Below are 16,042 nucleotides of genomic sequence, written 5' to 3'. Positions count from 1 at the left end.
ATATATATATATATATATATATATATATATATATATATATGTATATATCATAGATTACTTTACATGTGATTTATTACACTATTTATTTATGAATAAAATAATTAAAAAAAAAAAAATTATCAATAGTCACGAGGCTTTGAACTACGCATTAAAATAAGTTTCGATGTATACGAATGAGGAAAAGTAACAAGAAGTTGAAGAACACGTGATTTAAATTCATTATTGGTGTAACTCTTGTTGAGTCACACGTTTTTTTTTATTTTGTTTTTTTTTTTTCCGGTTCTGATTATGTTTGAGATAAATCGTGACGTTACTGGGGATGTGAGGAGGTCATAGGATTTTAAACATACTATCATGTGCACAAATAAAAGTAAGATTTAAAAGGAGAACTAAGATGAAATCTACAATAATGTTAAGGCGGTAAATAATCGAGGACCGAATAAAAGATTGACGGAATAGAAAAACTAACACCGCCTAAGAAAACAGGATTAGTAGTCTCAGTATTTTATGCAAGGCGTCAACTCAGACGCGATACCTTTTCTTTGCTATCTTAACAATGTCGTCTCGAATGGTATCATGGACTCTAGAATAACGTGAGAAACCTCACACAACGTAGATAATCAGAATTTAATTAATTATTTATTTATTTATTTATTTATTTATTTATATATTTATATACTAATTCTTTATTTTTTATTATTAAATTTTTTTTTACTGTTGTACTTCAACGACGATGCTGGTCCCGCATTCATATTCATTCATATTTAATTTCCGGCCGAATTCCATCAGGCAATTATTCAATACTTAGTTATCTAATTCAATTCTCGACACCTCGAAAGAATTACATTGTCGTAAGGACTTTTAACTTACACTCTAATTTATATAATATTACACACTTATATTTTTATGTTTTATTATATATTTATTTTGAGTCAAAAAAAAATTATATTCTTATTTTTATTATTTTTTTTTAAGCATTTTATTTTACAAATTTTTTTAATCACATTTAATAAATAAATTACTCTATTAAAATTTATCAAAATTATATATTTAGAGAGAACTGGGGCATGATGATCCACAACTTTTTTTTTTACTCCAATTTCATAAAATTTACATATACAACTTTCAGAGTAATCCGAAGTACCAAGAGTACAAAAAAGCAGCTAAAAATAAAAATTTTTTTTTTTTTTTTGTAAAAATATTAATAAATTATTGCAGATTTATTCAATGTAAGTAAAATGAAAGTATGTACAGTAATTACCACCAGTAAAAAAAATTATTAAAAAAAAATTTTTTTTGAATCATTCTGTCATGCCCTAGAATTTTTTTATTTTTTGTTAAAATTATTTAAAAATTTTGACGGATTTATTTAAAACAATTAATTACTTGCCTAGCTATCCATCGTGTCTCAGTCCCCTCTAATTCATCAACTATTATACTCCAGAAAATAAAAATAAAAGTTACTTTTAACTATAGGCAGTAATAAACCTAATTTAGTAATAAAGTCTATTATTTAAATTAAATATTCAAATGGACGTACACAGAAAAAAAAATTTCTCGGCAAAAGAAATTTCTCTCCCCAAGAAAATTATTTGCATTATGAATTGAAAACAAAAATTTTTCTGAGGCAAGAAAAAATTTCTACTCCTAAGAAAATGTTTGTTTTGATTTTATAATGCAAAATATTTCTTACGCCAATAAATCCTTTTTTTCTGTGTATGTATTGCATATTGAAGTCCTACTCCTATGTTTGATAGCTTAGAGTGTGATTGCTTGTCTGTAAAGTATCATGACAACGATGACACGTCTCGAAAGAAAGTTCTCGAAGGCAATTTCCTAATGGCTGTGGACTGGCTTAGCATTGAATTCAATTGAATAATGACCTGAGGACAGAAAGGGGACGCGAAAGGCTGATGCCGCCCAATCATTACCCATCATATCATCCGAGGTGATTATTGCTGTGTCGCGGTTTTTACGCCTTATTATTGTTATTCACACCCGGATTATATTTGAAACAACTGTTATCTCAAACCGAACTAATTCATTTATCGTCATTTAATTATCATTAAAATATCTCAACATTAATCGTTTTATATAATTTAAAACTTAATATACAAACCCGATTTTAAATTAATAATTTTAACAAGACCATGGAATCATTCGATTGAATTAGATGGCAATTATCATTTAAATCATTAATAAGCCAATCATTTTAAATAACCCGTGATATTGTTAATAATATTATACTTAAAAAAAAAAAGGTTACAATGACTCGCATCTAAAATCTGACGCAATATTTAATATATAACCATCAGTAAAGAGTCAAGAAAAAGAAAAAAAAATATAATTTTGTTATAATATTTAATGACGACACTATTTCTAGTAGACATTAAAATTAATTTGTATTGCAATCACGCGGTTTGCCATCCAGTCATAAAGATATGCTTAAACGTTCTCTTCATCTTTATAATTATTTCATGCAATATATCTCTTTGCCTTGACAATGCAATAACGTTAATCACGATGGCGCCCACATTAATGAATTCGCCGTAACAAATTTGAATTTTAATTAATAAATACAAGTTTATTGTAAAATTATTATTTTTTTTTTAAATACTACGCGTAATTATATTGATAATTATCAGTTATTAGTTTATGATTTAGTATTAGATACGATCCAGAGATTTGTTTTAATTTTTACATTATTTGTAAAATGTATATGAGACAAGTTAATCACTCGGGCAATGTGGTCAAAATTTCGCTGATTAAAAACTCCGATTACATCCGATTGAAACTTAATTGAATTTCTATCAAATTCAACCAGAAAATAATAAATTGATTGTTCGATTGAATCCGATAAAAATATTTGAGTTAGATTTTATCGCAAAATAACAATTTATTTATTTTTTTTTTCAATTATTTTCTGATTGAATCCGAATTGAAAATTTTTAATCAGATTTGATCGGGAAATCGAGTCAATCATTAATTTCTGTTTACATCCCATTAGAATTTTCCTATCGGTGTTAATCGGAGTATTAAATTGGGGTTTTCTTGAAAACAATTTTTTTTTTAAAGTACACATTTTTATTTGTTATTTTTCTCAAATAAGACTGAACGTAACCTAATATTTTTATACTGAGAGAACAATTTATTTGAGCCAAATAAAATTTGTTTCAGGCAAATAAATCCCATATTTGAATGGACCCAATTAATATTTATTTGAGACAAAGATATGATTTATTTGAATGAAATACTGATTTGTTTATAGTTAACAAATTTTTATTTGAATTTTTTTTTCAACCAAGATTTGTTAACTATAAACAAATATATATTTGAATGTAATAAATTATTTTGTTTAATCAAATAAATCTATTTATCTGGTTCAAATAAATTGTTCTCTCAGTGAATTGCACTCACACAATAAAAGAAAATTTAAATCCAATTTTTCTCACAGAAAATCATAATTTTTGAAAAGATAATATATTTATTCTTTCTTTTCATACTTATGCTTTCAAAAGAGTTTAAAAATTTTTATTTTAGAAAAATTAAATTCAGTATTTATAACCCCTTAAGGAAAAATGAAACAAAATCGAAACACCGTCAAATTGCCTCTAAGTTTTTGTACATATATGTAAGTCATATTGTAACGAAAGTTAATGCTCCCTGTGGTTTTATTTATTAGATTATTAATAGGCAACTCATGGTCACTTCCCTCATAAATCCCAAGGATTCTCAATGTTCTATCTTTACACCCTCGACCTTCGATTCTTACTATATATTTGAAGTCGACGAATACTTCTCTCGTACTATACGGTTATGCATCGGATGAACATCGTCAGTACTAATCTTATTATACATATATAGATATGTATGTGTGTATATTTCTCCAAGTAAAGCATCTCTAAATCCCAAAGGAGAGAATCAAAGAAGACGAGGACATTATATTATGAAAAACAAAAATAAAAAACATAAAAACAAGCAAAAGGGATTGAACGAACAAGCTGAGAAGCAGGTTTAGCTTTTTGCGAGAGCTTCGATGAGTGAACGCATCGTACACGCGAGTCCCTATACGGTAGATACGTAGTATAGATATATATGTACGTATTTAATATTGTGGATGGTGAAGAAGTTAAGAAGAGTAAAGAAAAGTTAAGTCTAAGGTATACCATAGCTACTAACGAAAACAACGAGTTTAAAACTCCCCTTTTATTATTTTTACAATGTTTCTGAATGGCGCGTGAGAAGAGTTCAGAAAACTTGAAATATTTTTACTTTTGACATTTTTCTTGCGGCATTCAAGTGGAATCAAAAATAGCTCAACGAATTTTTATACCGATTAATTTGATAATCTAATTAAGGTTGAATCTCGATCAAGTTTACTCAGTAATTTATAAAATGTCAAAGAAAAGTGTAATAATATATAACATATATTTTTATAAGATCCTTAAAAAGAAAATAATTTTTAGCTTCCATGCAACAGAAAGTTTTTAGACCCATCGGATTAGTCGGCTGTCACATTTTTTTAACTGCAGCATTTAGATAACTAACTAAGGCAGGATAGTGAACATATGTCTATATTTTTATGAGAATTCTGTTGTGATTTATGGTAGGGCTCTTGTGTTAAAACTTAACGGCTGGAATATCTAGACGAAAACTATCGTAAAAATTATTTTTTAATGACTCGACTTACGATTAGTTTCAAGCTAAAAACAAGTTGAGATTTTGTTTTTGGTCTTCGTTTAAAGAAAAGTATCAGATTGAGTTAATAAAATTAAAATTAATATTTATAAAACTTTTTAAATTCATATAAAAAATACAGATTACCGTAACTTGGACAAAGAAATATACCAAAAATATCGTTGAAATTACATCGTGTAACATATTTATCTTTTACGCTGTTATTTACAATAGTTTATATACCTATGCATATTTATTTTTTTTGATAAGATAATCTCTGAAAAATAAATAAGTATTGACAATAAAATATTTGTAAACGTCGTCAATAAATATTTTAGTTACTAAAATTTTATTTTTTTCAATATGTGCCTTCAAGTGACTCATGTACAGAAAGTAAACATTCTTAAACTGACGTTATTTTTTTTTTTTTTTTCAAAGTCTATCACAAACAATAAAATTTTATAAAAAAAATCCATAATAATTAATTGGATTGTAAAGTAGAGAAAAATGTATAAAAATGATACCGGTCCAATGACAATTTAAAAACCTCCTACAGGCTAGAAACTAACGAGTTTTAATACCTCAGGGACTTAAAAGCTGAGGGTATGGATCCGAAACCAAAACCTGTAATATTTCATACGGATTGTTGTGATATACAGCCCACATGCTTAAAGTCGAAAAATTATTCATTTCAACAACAAAAGTAAATAAAATAAAAAGACAATTCCTAAAGAAATTATATCGATTAATTCAGACAAGGATCTATTGTTAAAATTTATAATAAATAATTTTAATTTTTTGTTGTTATTTTCCGCTGCGAACTCGGACCCGGCCGAAGGAAAACAGTTTAACTCCTAGTTAGTAACATATATAGTAACATATAGTTTACTATACTTGTCGATGGTTGGTTCGAGATATAAATAGACCTGTGCTACCAATCACCCACCGGGGGATGCTGCAGTAAGAAGACAACTTTGTAATGATGGCTGAGTTGAATTGCTCTACCTTTGTACCTTATACCTAGTCTACAGGAGCTCGAATATATATATACGACCAACTTGCCCAAGGATATACTCAGGACAGAGAAAAAGATGTATATATATATATATAATACTTAACTCTTAACCGAGTCGTTGGACTCTCAAGTTTAAAAATAAACCAGCAAGAATTTCCTGTATAAGTTTACTTACACGCGTATTACTATTTTAATGTTTACTTTACAACATGAGAAAATATTAAATGAACAAGTTGCCGGCTTGTTTTCATCCGCCACAGCAAGTAGTCCTTAAAGTACATAAGTATTTTCTTGGAATATATTTTATATGTTGAATTATTTCTGACCCAGGTCAGGGCAGACAGCAAATCGATGACGTATAAAATTATTTTTTATTACGTCATGTATAATTTCAAATACAATAAATTATTTTATAATTATATGTATAAAAAAAAAAAAAAAAAAAAACATATATTTAATAATATATAAGTGACAAGGTCAATTGATGAACGCACTTTATTTATCGATAATTCAGAGAAATATAAAGAAATAACAAATAAGTGAAAACATGACAGTAAAATAAAACTTAGTATCATCAAGTTCTCTAGAATTATTTAATCCGTGTTGTTCTTATTTGTATTGTATAAGTCGTTTTTACAGTAAAAAGATCAGGTACTCGTCAAACTATAGGCTAAAGCTTAGCAAAAGCCAGTTAAAGCTGAATAAAATAATATAAAAAAGGTTGATGGATACTTAGCTGCTCGCGTGTGCAACTTTCTCACTCTTCTTATTTACTCGCGGTATTCGCGAGCTCTCCTGGGGCTCACCGAGTCTTTCTATTTATAGATCCTGGCTATTATCTACGGTGTGTGAGTACCAACCAACCAACCAACTTACCTACCTGCCTTCCTCACGAACGATGCGAAACACCGAGGAATAACTCGGAGTAATCCTGCAGGTGCGATTCCTTGTTTTTACATTCATTATTTTACGTTATTATTTTCATTTATTTTAAACTTACATTGTTGTACTCAACATGCGTATAACCCACTGAGAAAAAAATTTACTAACATTTCATAAATTATATGTATTAAATATTCAACTATATTTATTAAATGTTAGTCTACATAAATTAAATATTTATCTTTTACATCGACTGAATATTACTAAATTCATATTAACATTTGATAGGCCGCTGATCAATATTAAGCATAAGAAAAAAAATATTTAATGATAAGTTTGGTCAAAAGTAATTTGCATTTAATTCAACAATATAAGTAGAATAACATATTTATATTTTTTCAAGAATATTTCGTTTTTTTGAAAATAGTTTACATTTACTATTCTTATTTAATGACTTGCTGAAGGTGTTAGTGACTGTTCAATAAGAATAGTAGGTGTAGGGTAGAAATACCATTTGTGGCCACTGCTCTTTTTCCGGACATTTAATATTTTATTTTAATTAATAAAAAAGTATAAAAAAAAAAATTCCATTCTAATATAGTAAAAAAGTTGTCTTTGAATGAATTACAAAAACTAATTATATCATTGCGTATTTTTCAATGCCAAAAACGGTACTTCTACCCTTGTCTACTTTCAAAGAGACGAAATATTCTCGAAAAAATACAAATATTTTATTCTATTCATATTGTTGAATTTAATACGTATGGCTTTTGACCTAACTTGGAATTAAAAATATTTTTTCTATATATATTTATATATATACTACATTAATTCTATATATATATATGTATATATACTGTAATAATGGTCATTACAATTGTCAAATAATTTAGAATAAGTTTATTAATATTTGATTGATTATTGATATATGAAATTTGTATACAGTATTCAGACGAAGTATCTTCTAACTTAACATACTGCCTGATGGACGTGTTACAGTTAATAAATTGTTTTCATGCTTGTTTAAATAATAGTTAGAGATAAAAAATAACGTGCTATAGGAGAATTACTAAAAAAATGGGATTTATAAAAATTATTTCCAATTTTGATAGTAGTGTGCATATTTACTAATATTTGATAAACTGTTTATCAATATTTCATAAACACATTTACTAATATTTAACAAACCATTTATTAATATTTGATAATGGTTTACTTGGAAACAATCTAAGTAAACCGTTTACTAAATATTGATAAATTTTATTAATATTTGCTCAATTTTTCTCTCATGAGAAACTGCAGTGTCAGTGAATTATGATTTAACAAAAAAAAGTTTAACAGTATTATATTAAAAATAAAAAAATTTGAATAAGTTGACTTGCTGTAAAATATCAGTATTTAACCCACTCTGTTTTTCAATGAAAATAATAAATTAGTGGATTAAAAATAACTGGTTTCACGCTAAATCCGTCGAATTAGTGCTAAAATGAATAATTGTTGATTATTAATAATTTAAAAATTAATGACAATGTGGAATGTATTAAATACAAATTCTAATATTATCAAAAAATAATTATTATTTGCGCAAAGAAAATCATTATTTATTGAAATAATTATTTCCGTAAAATTTGTTAGTAAAATATTAGTAATAATTTGAGTTATTGAAATTTTATTAGCATATTTCAATTATGTGAATTTTTTATTTCAATCTATAGTAGATCGGAGTTTAAAAAAAATTCTCGAGCGACCGAGTTCCCGGTGTGATATTATTTGAATTAGTTGATAATCAATTATATATTATATAAATGTTTATAAATAGTCTTTAGAAATTGATAAGAATTTTCAAGAAGTGGGGGTAGTGCTTTGACACTTGCCGCTAGATGACTCTATTTAATGCTTTCTCGCAAGGACTCGTCATACACTATGTTTTGTATATATAAAAGTTTTAAACGTAAGTCGAACGTACTTGCTTCGGCAGTACATATACTAAAATTGGAACGATACAGAGAAGATTAGCATGGCCCCTGCGCAAGGATGACACGCAAAATCGTGAAGCGTTCCACATTTTTTATAAATTCTAGTATTTAAAAAATATTTTTTTATTTTTATTTATTTTTAATAAAATGTCTTTTTAATTTATACTTTTCATACATTATTTTCTATTTTATTTCTTTCAATAATTATATCAAGAAATTTATAATAAAATTTTATTAAAAAATCGGAAAATTAAAAACATTTTCTTACGGTTATGAATAATATTTTTTAATTTAAATAATATTATTAATGAAAGAAAAAAAATTGATTACCACAAGATAATAAATAATAATTATTAATAATTGTCTTAGTAACAAAAATTAATAAATTGAATAATGACAATGAATATTTATCAGTCGCTTATCAGATAATAGTATTGACGCATAATTAACTTCTCTTGCTTAATAAAAAATAATATTAATTTATTATTCATCAACTTAATCAATTATTTAATTATACATCAATCACCTCTTATTTTTAAAAATAAATATTTTTATAAACTGCATAAACAGTTTTCAACGACAAAAATAAAATTCTAAGGAAACGGAAGCAATCAGTTTTTTTTAAACTCTTTTAAAATCCATAGGACTTATTGTAAGTATACCAACCGGACCAGTCTATACAGCACGCAATCTCGTATTGCTGGTTTATAAATAGCCTTGAAGCCGTGAGAGAAGATTATACGTGCATCTAATGCTCGACCGTAAGATTATTCCTGGCGCCTGAAGGAGGATTCGCCATAGTCCTTATTATTCTTACTCTCTAATAACCAACTTGGCTAATATAACGTTCGTTAATACATACTCACCACAAACGACCACGTTTCTTTACCACCACTGCCACCATCACCATCATCATCATCATCGCCATCATCATAATCATCACCGCTACCTTCATCGCTACCTTACCTTCTTTATTTTCTTCTTAGTCTCCAACTATTTTTCTACCTTTCGGCGTCTGAATTTTCTAGCTATTTAATATATCTGCCACTCTGATATTTCCGCATTCTACATCTATGAACATTTAACGTTCTACTATTTAATGGACGTCTACTAAATATCAGAATAAAATTAATAGGCGATAATGTCAAGAAAAGTTACTAGTGGCTACCGATATAGTTGCCTTTGTTATTATTATCACAGAATTTTAGATAATCGTCTTTCTTTGAGTGGGAAAAAATCGTGATAAAAAATGGTGACGAAAGATTGCATCAAGATGGTTTTGTGGATTCTTAGCAAGGACTCTCACACCAAGCTCTTTGTATATACATATATATTTAAATACACTGTACAGCTATAAAATATAACCAGAAAATCAGAGGATCAATGAACAAGCTTATGATAGATCAAGTTAGCAGAGGAAGAAGAGTCGGGCATGATAAACAACCTGATACCGGCGCCAGGAATAGAAAATCCAAGTTAACATCAACTCAGCCAACGACATAATGTCAATGTACTCAATACAGCAAGGTAGACGAGAACAAGTCTGATTATATTACGATACCATCAACACCTATATTAAATATTATTTTTATCATTTAATATTATTGTTATTAGCTGGTTTATTTAATCCACGTACAAATGTTACGATTAATTACAAAGCCATAAAGATTTTTCACTGATGATTACATACACATACACACATAAATATATATATATTTATTGTATACGTTGAATATTCATGAGATAAAGCCAAAGGGCATAGAGAAATAAAGATTGTATATAGCATACAAGACAACTTACGACGTCTATCTTGTCTGCTTCCTCTTTATTCCGTGACATCCGCTTGACGCATCTTAGCTATTTCTCAATTTTGCCAATAATTTATTTAAACAAAATTTTATTTCAATAAATTATGCAATAAAAAAATTTTTGCATTTGTGTTAATGATAGATTGTTTTAAAAATTTTTTATTTAACATTTAACACTTATGTGCACTGTAAAAAATTTGCAGAGTGAACGCAAATTAAATCCGGAGTGAATGTGGAGTAGATGACTGTTTATTTATTTAATCCCCTTGGAGTGAAATTTAGTCCGAAGGGGAATTTATTTCGATATTGAAACTCCAGTTCAGAGTTAATAAACTGTTTTTAATAAGTTTGTTTTTTTAAACCAAAAAAATTTTATTTAATACAAAATTAAAATTTTCTAAATGTTAATTCCAGATCAACATAAAACTTATGTTAATTCGTTAGAGTTAATATGTGAAAAGTGTTTAATTAACACTTGTCACGTAGAAACAATATTTTTTTCTTTCTTTGTGCGATAACTACAATACTGTACATGTATATATATTTATAATATTTTAATGATGTCGGTTGTATTCATTAATTCTGGTTATCATTACAGAAAAAAATCTGTGTTTTATTTAAATAAAATTTTTGAACATAATTAAAGTTTTATACTTTATTGGAAAGATACGCTGTAAAAAATTGAGAGTAAATTCTGAGTGATTACGGATTTTATTTAAATCCGAAATTACTCTGTCACTCAGAATCCTGGAGTTTGAGAAAAAAATCACTCCGCATACGGAGTAAATGGGGAGTTTGTTTTTTCAACGGAGTGATTTCGAAGTGATCTGGATTTTACTTAAATTTGTATTCACTCAGATTCAGAGTTTTGATGTTATAACAAATTTCTCTTCGGAGTGAATTTCAGTCCAAGGGGATTGAATAAATACTCAGTGACAGCTCCGCATTCACCCCGGATTTAATCCGCGTTTACTCTGCAAATTTTTTACACTATAACAACAGCATAAAATTTTTACTCGATAAAAGGAATTACAAATTTAGCTCGAGATATGCTAATCTTTTTTTTTTGGATAGTACAAACAAATTTCGATTCCCTTCTGTTGAGAAAATTTTTTCCGAACTTTGATATGAAATTAATAAATGCAATAATTTTTATTGGTTTCTTGTTGCACTTACCCGCAGTAAATGTAAACTTTATCCACGTTTTTTTCTTTGTTTAAACAAATGAAAATTTTTTAAAAATGAAAACGTAGATTTCTGTGTAAAAAAAATCGTCAAAAAAAGTTGGAAAAGCGTTGATTATAGTTTAAAACTTTTAAAAACGTGACATAACGACGAACTTTTTTTAAACGGTTTTTAACTTTTGAAAATACAAAGAAAAAAACTATTGACTCAATACTATAAATTAAAGCTTTTAGACTTTTTTTTTTTTTCAATATAAATATGGCCGCAGAAAAAGCTAATTTTCAACTATTTCTAAATTTTTTTTTTTTTACCATATTTTAGTGGTAATAAGTCAATCATTGATTATTGTTTTTTAATTTTCAAAAATTTAGAAAAAGTTTAAAAAAAAGTTCATGGCTTTTTTTAACGCTTTGAAGTTTAGAATAGTCAACACTCTTTTAAGCTTTTCTCAACAATTTTTTTTTTTTCAAGAGAATATAGCAATTGCTAGATAGAATATTGCATTGAGTCTCGTTCTTAATTTTGCATTTAGATGCTTTGTTTAAGGAGGGTTTACAGTAATTTTTGTCCAAGCTCTTCTCTCAAATTAAACTTATAAAATCAAAAAAAAAATTGCTTTTACAAAAAGTATTTTTTTTCAATGTATTATATTATTTTGAATTTAATAGATTAATTTACCTCTTCTTTATATCTTAATTTCAAACATTAATTTATGATGATTTTAATATACATGATTTAAAATTTTTTTTTGTGTCAAAATAACAAAAAAATAAAATTAACACTTGTGTCACAGTTGGCATTTACAATGTGGAACAATTTATCGTTAAATTAAAAAAAATTTTATGCTATTATTAACATAAAAGGATTATATTTAAATAACACAATTAAAAAATTTTTTAATTCATGATTTGTGTTAATTTTTGCAAAAAATTTTTTACTGTATGTGTGTAATTTTTTTTGTTGATAAACAAGAGTAACCATGTGAAAAAATTATTATCTGTTTAAAGAATAATTAAAAGCGCTTGTGGAATATTCACGAGACCATGACTTTGCCCTTGTACTTTTTTTAAACTTATTCATGAGTGATCCTCAGGTTGTTGGGAACTTCACCCTTCTTTGCTAATAATTTTACAAAGAGATTGTACTTACATTTATCGTGTAAGAAATCTCATGTGTTTATTTAACAATACCAACTTTGAAGCTTAAACTATTATAGAAGACATGTACTGAGATAACTTTTATTTTTATATTTAAATGTACAAATGTTTATACGACGGCGTCGTTTGACAATTTTATTTGGTTTAAAAATAATAAAATTTATTTGAGTATTTTATTTTATTTAAGTGTTTTTAATATTTCAAGGAGACGGCTTGAGTTTATGGATCATTGAGTTTTTCATTTTTTTATCGAGTGTTTGCGGACTTGAGAGATACAATCCAATCCAAGTTTTGCAGAAGTAAGAGAGAAGAGGTTTAGCTTTAGCTTTACTTTGCTAGTAAGAGAGACTGAGTTACTTCAAGTGATATTTAAGTTAAAGAGAGTCTTTAATATGAAGCTTGACAACGGATAAGAAGCGATCTCTTTGAGTTAAGTGGGGATGAAACACATTTAATCTTTCATCGCGTAATATTTAATCCTTTCTACTTATACCGTTACGAGTCTCGGTCAAGGTCAGTGTCCAGACTAGACACCTGTTTTGCATTTAATTATACTCAGTATATTTATTATGTTAATATGTTTTTCGTTGATGGAACGGAATTGAGAATTCGGTTCAATATTTCATTTATAAAGATATACCTACGATATTATTCTTACTAACATATCATTAAATATATATATTTTATTGCAGAAAAATATTGTTAAGATTTATTTATTTTATATTTATATTGTTAAATATTTTACAATAAAACCCGGGGCAAAAAAAAAAATATAATAAAAAATATTTATTGACAATCTAAGAGAAAATGGGGTAAATTGGCCTCAAGGATAATGCGGCCGATATTTTTAGTGACAAGAAAAATATTTTTTTTAGTTATTTACTTAAATTACAGGAAATTTATGCGAAACGAAACTGGAGCAAAATGATCTGAAATAAAAAGAAAATGTTTGGGTGGTCCAAAAGTGCTCACCTCAAAAGAAAAGACAGAAGGACATGGACCATAAATTTTAAGAAAAAATTCATCGAAATTTACTGATATCTTTTAAATGGGAAAGAATTGGTTGTTGATATTCAATAGGGTTCATCTCAAGGATGAATGACAACTTCTACAACAAGAATTAGGTGATTCATTGTTCGCCCATACGAAAAAAATTTATATCCGGATATATCCGAGCAAATCTGTATATATGAGACACAATGAAAAATTAGTTATCTCAAATAAAAAATTACAATCCATAAAAAAAAATACGATGATTTGTAGAAAATTAATTTTTTATTTCAATTATTACTATCTAGATTTTAATTTTCACTTATAATAATTTCGTTACAGCTTCGTTAAATTTTCTCTTGGAAAAAATCAATATTTACTTATTCATATAAAAATAATTCAATCTTACAAATAGTAGAAATTGTTATTAGAATTATTAAAAGTTAGTACATTAGTCGCAATTTTTGTTTCGTAGTTGATAAATATTACATCTCCAATGTAATTCTACGTAGGAACTGTACCTTTTAGAATGTCGGTAAGACAAACTGCTACTCCTGGAGATAAAATTATTATTTGAGATTGTAAAAATTACTCGCCAGAATACATCTTTCACAAAGCGCGTTAACTAATATTTACTAAGTACAATAGTCAAAATTATTGGTACATTATAATTTTTATTTGTCGCTAGTAAATTTTATTTTGAATGCAGTAATTTTTGTAATCAACAGAAATTATTGTTCTAAATATTATGTTGTAATTTTTACTTTGAGTTTTTTACAAGTTTTGATTTTTTTTAACGTTTCGCGATTAGTTCTTAGATTGTAATTTGTTTTTCAAATTTAGTAAAAATTACTTAATTTTTTTCTACGTGCACAGACTTACATCCTAAAGGACGTCACTATAATACATTTTTTAACTGAATTTTTCTTGTTTATGAAAAATTACATTAAAAAAAAAAAACCGCCCATCGCGTTAATTAAACTTTAAAGTTTCCAAAAATCATTGATAAATACACAATTAACTAATTTTTTGAGTTATGTGAGCATTTTGCGAAACGATGGCTATTCGACAGTATAAGCCCACCTAAATGTCTTGCATTTGAGGAGTGCAAAACAATTTTAGTGGTCGAACTAACTAGAGTGGTCAAATTTGCCCCACCTTACCAAAAACGCTGTAAATAAAAAATTTTGATTTAAAAAAAAAGTCTTGTCTTGCGACAGGTTTGCTTTGTAATTGAAATAATTAAATGAAATAAATTAATTTTTAACAAAATATTTGAAAAAAATAAATAAAATTTAGTCAAAAGTAAATTTTAATGTGTTAAGTAAACAAGTTCGTCTCTAGCCCCCCTTAAAACTTGTCTTCTAAAAAATTCTTTACATATTTATATACTACAAGAATGTTAAAAATTTTGTTTACAGATTCGAGAATAATTAAGCTTTGTTTTCATGTTGAAAATTATTCATAAAGTACTATAATAAAAATAAAAAAATTTGAATAAGTTGACTTGCTGTAAAATATCAGTATTTAACCCACTCTGTTTTTCAATGAAAATAATAAATTAGTGGATTAAAAATAACTGGTTTCACGCTAAATCCGTCGAATTAGTGCTAAAATGAATAATTGTTGATTATTAATAATTTAAAAATTAATGACAATGTGGAATGTATTAAATACAAATTCTAATATTATCAAAAAATAATTATTATTTGCGCAAAGAAAATCATTATTTATTGAAATAATTATTTCCGTAAAATTTGTTAGTAAAATATTAGTAATAATTTGAGTTATTGAAATTTTATTAGCATATTTCAATTATGTGAATTTTTTATTTCAATCTATAGTAGATCGGAGTTTAAAAAAAATTCTCGAGCGACCGAGTTCCCGGTGTGATATTATTTGAATTAGTTGATAATCAATTATATATTATATAAATGTTTATAAATAGTCTTTAGAAATTGATAAGAATTTTCAAGAAGTGGGGGTAGTGCTTTGACACTTGCCGCTAGATGACTCTATTTAATGCTTTCTCGCAAGGACTCGTCATACACTATGTTTTGTATATATAAAAGTTTTAAACGTAAGTCGAACGTACTTGCTTCGGCAGTACATATACTAAAATTGGAACGATACAGAGAAGATTAGCATGGCCCCTGCGCAAGGATGACACGCAAAATCGTGAAGCGTTCCACATTTTTTATAAATTCTAGTATTTAAAAAACATTTTTTTATTTTTATTTATTTTTAATAAACTTTCTATTTAATTTATACTTTTTATGCATCATTTTCTATTTTATTTTTTTCAATAATTATATCAAGAAATTTAAATCAATAAAATTTTATTAAAACATC

At 26.7% G+C, this 16,042-nt stretch overlaps 1 protein-coding gene, 1 long non-coding RNA gene and 2 other non-coding genes across 9 annotated transcripts in view; all 4 read left to right on the top strand.

The window, feature by feature from the left end:
• LOC103568485 (serine/threonine-protein kinase S6KL) overlaps positions 1-16,042 on the top strand; it is a 38,978-nt gene that overhangs the window by 21,866 nt on the left and 1,070 nt on the right. The gene's annotated exons all lie outside the window — the stretch shown is intronic.
• Positions 228-13,926, top strand: LOC103568484 (uncharacterized). 3 transcript variants are annotated; one of them, XR_548866.1, is made up of 4 exons: positions 228-370; positions 6,518-6,629; positions 12,906-13,213; positions 13,595-13,926. It is a non-coding gene; the product is annotated as an uncharacterized LOC103568484 (long non-coding RNA). The 3 variants fall into 3 exon arrangements; XR_548865.1 differs by lacking the exon at positions 228-370 and having other exon boundaries at positions 6,139-6,629; XR_001345140.2 differs by lacking the exons at positions 228-370; positions 6,518-6,629 and adding an exon at positions 9,009-10,077.
• LOC128667389 (U6 spliceosomal RNA) lies at positions 8,537-8,643 on the top strand. The gene has a single exon (XR_008403361.1). It is a non-coding gene; the product is annotated as a U6 spliceosomal RNA (small nuclear RNA).
• LOC128667388 (U6 spliceosomal RNA) lies at positions 15,782-15,888 on the top strand. Its single transcript, XR_008403360.1, has one exon. It is a non-coding gene; the product is annotated as a U6 spliceosomal RNA (small nuclear RNA).

This window comes from Microplitis demolitor, chromosome 2, assembly GCF_026212275.2.
Source record: "Microplitis demolitor isolate Queensland-Clemson2020A chromosome 2, iyMicDemo2.1a, whole genome shotgun sequence".
Lineage (NCBI taxonomy): Eukaryota > Metazoa > Arthropoda > Insecta > Hymenoptera > Braconidae > Microplitis > Microplitis demolitor.
The sequence above is the reverse complement of the archived record's forward strand: the minus strand, read 5'-3'. Positions and strand labels throughout refer to the sequence as shown.